We start from the raw sequence: 8,910 nt of genomic DNA, 5'->3' as shown, positions 1-8,910 counted from the left end.
TTGCCTGGTTTGGGTATTAGGGAAATGCTGTCCCTGTAGGATGAGTTAAGAGGTATCTTCTCTGCATCTATCCTCTGAAAGCAATTGTAGAGATTGGTAAGATTCTTCCGTAAATGTTTGGTAGAATTCATCAATGAACCCATCTGGATCTTGTGCTTTCTGTTTTGGTAGGTTATTAATTATTGATTCAATTTCTTTTTGTTGTTGGCAGTATTGAGGTTTGAACTCAGGGCCTTGCCCTGGCTGGGCAGGTGATCTACTGCTTGAGCCACTCCTCCAACTCTTTGTTCTAATCATTTTTCAGATAAGATCTCATGTTTTTTTCCTAGGGCCAGCCTCAAACTTCAATTCTCCTACCCATGCCTCCTGTGTAGCTGGAATCATAAGGATGTACAGGTACCACAATGCCCAGTTTATAGATTGAGATGGGGTCTCACTAACTTTTTTTTGCCTAATCTAGACTGGAATTGTGATCCTCCCAATCTCTGCCTCCCAAGTAGGTGGGATTAAAGATGAAACCATCATGTTCAGCATTTGATTCAATTTCTTGAATACACATAGAGCTATTCAGATGGTCTTTTATTTCTTCTTCTCCTTCTTCTCTTCTTTCTTCTCCTTCTTCCTCTCCCTCTCCCTGTTGCCCCTCCTTTCCCTCCTCTTTTTCTTTTTTGGTGCTGGGGATTGAATCCTGGCCCTCACCCTTGCTAGGCATGGGCTCTATCACTTGAGGTACATCCCCAGCCCTTTCAAAAATTTTTCCTGATCTGGTCTTGAACTTGTGATCCTACAGGAGGATTACAGGATGCACCACCTTCCCCAACTTATTTCTTCTTTTATGAGCTTTGATGGATGGTGTCTTTCAGGAAGCTGATTTTGTCCAGGTTTTCAAGTTTCTGGCCGTAGAGCTGTTCACAGTATTTATTTCTTAGCCTTTAGTGTCTGGGGCAGTGATGTCCCTACTAACAGTGTAAGAGCTCCAGTTTCTCCAATCATCACCAACATTTGGCCTTTTCTTTCTCTGAAATTACGAAGCAGCATCTCATTGGTGTTTTTAATCTGCATTTCTCTGATGACTACTGCTATCAAGTGTTTTTCATGTCTTTCTTGGCAATTTGTTTATCTTTCCCTGGAGAAATACCCATTTAACCTTTTTACTCACTTTTAAATTGCATTATTTTGTCTTTTTCTTGTTGAGTTGTGAGTTGTACACACACACACACACTGAATATATATTACAGTGTGACCTCATCTTAACTCATTACATCAGTAGTGGCCCCACTTCCATATGAGCAGGCATTCTGAGGTTCCTAGAAGGACATGAATTTTGAGGGACACTAGCCAACCCAGCACAATGGGCAAAGCCAAGGGGACAAGTAGCTAGGAGGCTGTAGGTGACACTCCATTTCTATGAGCACTTTGGTGATTGCGTCTGACAGCCTGCAACTGCGTCTCCCTTTGGTGGCCTCCCCTCCAGCCACTAGAGCTGCTTTGTACACAAGGGCGAATGTGCACGTGCACATGAGTGCACACACACAGCCAGAAAGTGCCCGGGTGTTGGGGTCCCCTGGGCCACCTTAGCATGGTGATGACTGACAGGTTTGCATGCAGAAGTCTGAGATTCCAGCTCACTGGATTGAGGTGGGAATAAATGCCAAGGTGTAACGTACACTCCAGAGCCTCCCACAGGTTCAAGTTGCCTTCTTGGTCCTGCCCCACGCAGCTTTCCCTGCTCCAGCACAGACTTGTTCTGGAAGCACTTTCTTATAATATCACTTTCAGGTGGTTCATGCCTGTAATCCCAGCTACTTGGGAGGTGGACAGCAGGAGAATTGAGGGTAGAGACCAACCTGGGCAATATTTCTCAAGAAATAGGTCAGGCATGGTGCTTCACACCTGTAATGGCAGCTACTCAGGAGGCGTAAGTAGGAGAATTCGCAGTCCTAGGAAGCCCAGGCAAAAAACAAGGCCTTATCTGAGAAGTCACTTACAGCAAACCGGGCTGGTGGAGTGGCTCAAGTGGTAAAGCGCCTGCCTCGCAAGCACAAAGCCCTGGGTTCAAAACCTAGTACTGTCCAAAAAAAGAGGGATAGAAATCACTTTCACAGGGACTAACATGCCACATGAGTCTAACAGTCACGAGCAGACAAACCGTATTTATTAAGAAATGGGTCAGAAGTGAAAAGGATGAACATATATTGGTGTGGCTAGCTGATCATCACACACACCCAGTTCTGTAATGTGGTCACTGAAATGCCATGACTGACCACCCATCCAGCTCAAGACCCACGTTGGGTCACCTCCACATTTTCGGTCACCATAAGAGCCACCGGGATCAGCAGAAACTTTGTCTTTTGCAAATGTAGATGCACAAAAGGGATGCACAAAATCAACGTTGGGCTAACGCACTTTCAAATTTGCAGAAAAGTGCATAAAATCAATTAGAACGCCCCAAATTGTGGAATTGTGAAAAAACAATTCTGATGACAAAATAGTGCCAAAAAACTTAAAAAGAAAGAAGGAATGGAAGGAAGGAAGGAAGGAAGGAAGGAAGGAAGGAAGGAAGGAAGGAAGGAAGGAATGGAGTGAGGGAAGGAGGGAAGGAGGAAGGAAGAAAGGAACCCTCCCCACTCAAAAAGCTGGCCAGAAAACATGATGCCCGGGGCAGTGTAACGGAGAGATGCGTGCAGTGGTGCAGCGTAGCGCACGGAAGCCCCTTGGGGACTCTTCCAGGGTCAGATTGACCAGGCTGTGAGACTGCCTTCTGCTGACTCGAGGCGCTTTCCCTGTGAGCAACCGAGACACACAAATCCTCCCCCCAGAACCTAGCTTTCCCCACCAAGCTCTGAGGCTGGGCTTTTCCACGGCAGTTGTGGTTTTGGGGATTTGGGCTTTTGGGATTTTGGCATTCAGGATTTTAGCCTCTTGGAATTGTGATTCTTAGGATTTTAGACTTTAGAGGTTGCAAAATTGGGGAATTTTCAACATTCAGATTGTGACTTCAGGGATTTTGATGGGCACTGGTACTAAGGGGCAGGTACAGGTGTAACAGAAGTGAAGTGACATGGGGCTCTGGCACATGTCTTCGTGTCACCTCAGTGAACCTTCTGGACCTGCCTGGTCCTGACTCCACATGCCACAGTCTGGTTCCCATTGTCCCGAGGCTGCTGCTGGGCCTCCTAGTACTGTCTCAGTCAGGGCAGCCCACTGTGCGTGGGGAAGCCCAGGGGACAGAGCTGCTTGGTGTCTCCTGACCAGGCTCTGGGTCTCTCCAGGGTCAAGTAGCTGCCAGAAGTTGTCACAAGGAGAGACATCTGCAGATGATGCTAGAGGGCTTCATGTGGATTTTCCTGCCACGGATCCCACCCCATCTCCTTCTGTGGCATGGGGGTCTCTCATGGTCATGTGGCTTGAACAGTAGGACGCGGGCCTCTGCTGAGGTCTCGTAACTGACCAGTTCCAAGTGTGCTAAAGGTGGCTTCGAAATTCCAAGAGCAGGGAGAAGGTCTGGCTGAGTGGCTCAAGTGGTAGAGTGCCTGCCTAGCAAGCATGAAGCCCTGAGTTCAAACCCCAGTGCTGTCAAAAAAAGAAAAACCACATCACATGACATCCCAAGAGCACAGAGAGCTGCGCTCCCTTGAGAGGCCTTTTTACCACCTCTGGTAGCAACAGCACATCCCTTGATCATGGCTTCATCATTGCCGCCGGTGGTCACATGACCCCTCTTCTCTGCGTGTCTCCTCCCCTTCCCTTACAAGGACACGGGTCACTGGACGTAGGACCTGCCTGGACAATCCACGATTAACTCCACGGTCTTTAAGTACGTCTGCACAGATCGTTTGCCACACCAGGTCATGACTGTTGTTTCTGGGGATTAGAACACGGTGACACATCTTTGGGGCCATTTTCTGGCCTGCTGCATGGTGGAGGTGTGAAAGGACACAAGCTGTCGTTTATCAGAGGCGGTGGCTCGTCTGTGTCAGATCACTGGAGCCTCATGATCGTTGTCACTACGGTGGTCCCAAGTCTTCACGGTGCTATGTTTGCTCTCGGTGGGCATCTGACCAAGGATCTTGGGCTCCTGCCACTCGCTCCTCCCCGGTCATGGCAGGAGCCACTGGCCCCATGGAGGGCACCTGAGTGGCTTGCCAACAGTCCGCATGGAGGTGTCATTGGCCATCCTGATCCTCACAGATACTACCTGGGTGCGTCACACTGACCCCGGGAGTGTCAGCTGCTGCTTCTCTGGGCCGTGACTCTCTGCCAGATGGTGGGCCTCTTGCTATGGTGGCCCTGCCCCTTCCAGGCGTCAGGGACAGCTGACTGATCCACTGACCTGGAGGTTCAAAGGCCACCTTCAGAGGGCAGGCAGCTCAGCAGAGAAATTCAGGCTGTGGACACCACAGGACACTGGAGGGTGGGGTCTTTAGCCAAGGTCACCCTGGATAGGAATTCTTTCCCTTCCTCTCTTATCCCACTGCTCCTGAAACCCCCCACACCCCTACATTCCTGGGTTCTGCTTCCAGGAACCTGATGGAAGCAAACTCCTGGAAATGCACCCTCCATGGAAGTGGAGTTCGTGTGGCCCTGGGCAGGACTGTGGGAAGCAAATTGCTTGGGCTTCTTTCTGTCAAAAAGAAAGTGGTGTTAAGTTGGTTGCTGCGCACCAGAGATCGGATCGGCCCCTGTAAGGATGGCAGGTCTGGCACAACACACAGTGACTGGTGACTGGGAAATAGGCTGGGTTTGTGGTGTTCAGCATCCCCTCCTCTGAGAAGCCCTCCCTGACTGCTTCCTTTAATGTTGCTTTCCAACTCCCAGCCTTCTCTTACCACATTCTTCTGTTTTATTTTTTATAGCAATTATTATGATTGGAAATCATGGAATATATTGATCTTCTTCACGCCCTTTCTCCCTAGCTAGGGCATGAGCTCCATGGGGCACCCAGTCCTGAAGGAGGTCCTCAATCACTGTGTGTTGAATAAACAAAAGAATGGGCAATGTTCTCCCCCTGTAAGACCATGGGAGGGAAGACATGGGGTTTTCTGTGCATATTCTACCCCAGAGGCCATTGCTGGGGTCATAGGGAGAAGGTAGGTCAAGGCAGGCTGTTTCCCAGGTGGCAAAGACGCCCTGGCCCGCGCCAGCTCCTCGCTGGCTGCTCTTCTTGTTGGGTCTGGCGCACACCTCAAGGAAACATAACATTTTTAATAAAACCTCTGAGTCAGTAAAGGCGAATGGTCTCAGGAGCCTGTCCTGTTGGCTGGGCTGTTGATTTTAGAAGTCAAAAGGTTGGGGAGGTGCCTAGTTCCTGAGTAGTTGGGGAGATATAAGCTAGGAAGGCCTGGCCCATTTTACATGAAAAAACAAAACAAAACAAAATTCACCAGGCCCTGGAAAGGCCCAGGGCCTGCCCGAATCAAAGGTGCATTCAGATCCACAGAACCCCTCACATCCCTGCTAATGAAAACCAAATTTCACGGCCCTCTGAGCATTTCCAGGCTGCAAGTGGGGGCAGCCTTGCCACCAAGAGGGCCCCACCATGTAAAAATCACTTTATGATAATATAAGTCCTGTATTTTTCTAATTTTAGGCCTCGGTGATTTAGAGCTGAGTTGTTTTCACAGGAAAAGAAAGAACCTGTGAGGCAGGGAAGAGGGCCACCTCGCAGAGACCCCTACTGTGTGACAAGGCCAGGGACCCCCCTCCCCACCACCCCAGGGAGGAGTGGGGAAGATGACCACATGTCGCCGGAGGGAGACAAGGATGAGATTTCTCCTCCAGTTTCATGCTTTGTGAAGCCCCAGAACCACAATTCCAAAAGGTCGACGCCTCACTCTCAGAAGCAGAGAAAGGGTCATAAATGTTTATGTACTTTCTGTTTTTAATTTTTTCTTTTCTTTCTTTATTTCTTTTTTAATGTGGTGCTGGGGATCAAACGCAGGGCCTCTTGCAGGCTAGGCCAGAGCTCTGCCTCTGAGCTGTATCCCCAGCTCCACTTGAGCTCTTTCTGCTTCTGGGTTTTTATTGGTGTTTTGGTGGTACTGGGGTTTGAACTCCAGTATTTTGGTACTAGGGTTTTGCTCTTGCTAGGCAGGTGCTCTATCACTTGAGCCACTCCACCAGCTCCCCTGAAGTCAATTTAACTCTTGCTTTGACCCTTCAATACTTTCAGCGGGGTGAGAAATTTAAATTCAATCTTTTCAGCTATGGCTCTGTCTTTGTCAGGACTGGAATGGACGTGTGTCCTTGTCTTTCAACTTTTCATCTGTAAAATGGGACCATGATAGTACAGACTTCAATGGGCTGAGTTACAAATGGTACAATATTTATAAAAGTGCCTGGCATTCATTAAATATTAGCTATCTATTCCAAAGATATAGACAAGAATCAAACCTAGCATGGTGGTGTCAAGGAAGGCTACCTGGAAGAGACAGCATTTCAGTTAATGATATGCTTTGGTCCTAGCATGATTTTTAACTCCTCTCCTTAAATGTTTATTAGGACATAGGAGTTAAATACACTTTCTCCCTAACACACTTAGAAAACTTGGCAAACACAGAAAAATATAAAGAAGAAAATGGAAAACACCTAAATCCCATCTTTCAGTGACTTCATTCTAGATTATTTTTATCTTCACTTTTGGGGTTATTTTTGGTAGTATTGGGGTTTGAACTCAGGGCCTTGCACTTGCTAGGCAGATGCTCTACCACTGAGCCATGCCCCCAGCCATAAATTCATTTTTTAAATACATTAATAAACTGCATATACTGTGAATCTGGCTACAAAAATGTCTACTCTGGAAATATATTTATAGACTTTTAAGAGATAAAGATCTGAATGTGGAGAAATGCCCCAAAATATTAACAGTGGCTATCTGTGAGGGACATTGTCAGAAATTTTTCTTGAGTTCCTTTTGGAAATGTGTCTGTTCCTCAACACTCTGTTATTGTCTATCATAAAAAAAAAAAACAACAAATGTTATTTGCAATGCAATATGTAGAACATGGGACCCCGGACTTCGCTCTCCCAACCATCACATCGTCAGACCCCATGGGGAAGAGGACGGCTCGGCCAAACTGTGAACCGGGATCCTTTGGGCTGAGAGGCTACACGTGGCTGTGGGTGTGGACAGAGTACACCCAAGGACACAGGCCTCACTAAAAACTTGTGGACTGGACGATCGTGCAAGGGCACACTGGGCAGTAACAAAGACTATTGTTAAGACTTTGTCCCCAGTGTCTCTGTGGTTTGGGCATGGCACCTGTGACTTTGGTGTGACAGTGTCTACGAGACTGCTTAGCTCCCCCTCCACCGTTTTTGCCCAGACTGCACTCTTTTATGCTAGGACTATTGCAGTAGCCTGCAGGCAGCCCCAGTCCATGCTCCATGCTCCTTACTAGCTCTCCCACATATTACTCATCTTGGCTCCCCAGTGCCCTATGACCTGGGCTTGCTGTGTTTTTTCCTTCTCTGATTCCTAGTCGTCTCCAGCTTGGTTCCTCTCTAGGCACTAGAACTTTGTCCATGATTGTCCCCTTTCAGAAGGCCCTCCTGACACTCCCTCCCCTCATGACTTCCCACTCTTTTCATCACATGTGTGGGGGAGGGATGCCTCCTCTGAGGAGCCCCCCATGCTTGCCCTGACCTACACTGTGTCTCCCACCTGTCATCCCAGAGGCTTTCCTGCCTGTCTGCTCTGTGAGCACCTGAAGAGTCTGGCTGTGACTTACCTTGTTCTTCCTGGCCTGGGGGTGGGGTTTGGTGAGTGACTGAGTGAATTCTGGCCAAGGCCTTGAAGACACTGGGCCAGAGTGTGGTCCAAGGGCTGCTACCATTAGTATACCAAGCAGCCCTGGCACTGCCAGCATTCAGGTGTACTAGGGAGGTGGCTCCAGAGAGTGGCTCTTAGTGGTCGCCCCTTGTATGCCAGGTTCCCCCTGGCCAAGATCAGGTGGGCTCTCCGTGATGACTATAAATATGTAAAACACACAGCCTGCTCTTAGCTGTAAACTAAAACTAAGCTAGAAGTGCCCCCCTACCCTGGCCTCTCTTGAGGGGACCACACAGTTATGGCGTGGATGCCCTTGGGAGAACTGGAGGGTGGCTGGACCTGTGCCACACTGTCCTTCTTTCGCTCAGCCACCCTGCCTGCCCCTTGACAGCTCACTTCATTACGAACCCCAAATGAACCAAGCCACTGAGCTGTCCCTGGGCCATGCTGGGAGCTGGGGGCTGTTTTTGGGGTGCAGTCTGGGGCAGGGAGGGTCTGGTTGAGGAGCGAGGTAGGTCAGGGTCTGCAGGAAGTCCTCCCTTCACTGCCTTTTCCAACCCTGTTTCCCCTCAGGCAAACCCTGCAAGGATGCTGTTTCTCAGAACAGGAGCCAAGCTGTCCCCAAGGCCAGAGCCCAGAAGTTGCAGGGCAGATCCCTGTCTGAGGACCACTCCCTACCTCAGGGAGCGCCAGCCATAGTCCAATATCCACCTCTGTCTGTCACAGGTCAGCCACAAGCTGCCCAAATCAGAGGGGCTCCTGGGCCTCTGAGGTGGGATTCTGAGGCCCCAGGACCCCTGGCTGGGGAGCAGACTGGCCTTCTCTCCTGGGCCAGCTGCTTCAGTCACTCTAGGGTGACTTGGGGGAGGGAACAACCTGACCCAGGCTTCTGGAGGCTGGGGTTGCCTGACCTCAAAAGGCAGCCCTTCACTTCAGCAAGGTCCAGAGGCAGGTCGCCCCAGGGTGACCCTTCGGGAGCTGAGAGTTCTTTGGAATATATAACCCAAGTCTAGCTGCAGCCCCTTCTCACCCCTCTCCCAAAGGGCCCTGCTCCCTCTCCACCTGCAGCCCAGCCACACCACACCTGCCGCCACCTGCAGGCCGCTGAGGTCACTGCAGCGTTTCCTTGCACAGGTACC

The sequence above is a fragment of the Castor canadensis genome, chromosome 7 (genome assembly GCF_047511655.1).
Source record: "Castor canadensis chromosome 7, mCasCan1.hap1v2, whole genome shotgun sequence".
In the NCBI taxonomy this organism is placed as follows: domain Eukaryota; kingdom Metazoa; phylum Chordata; class Mammalia; order Rodentia; family Castoridae; genus Castor; species Castor canadensis.
This window is presented reverse-complemented; position numbering follows the sequence as displayed.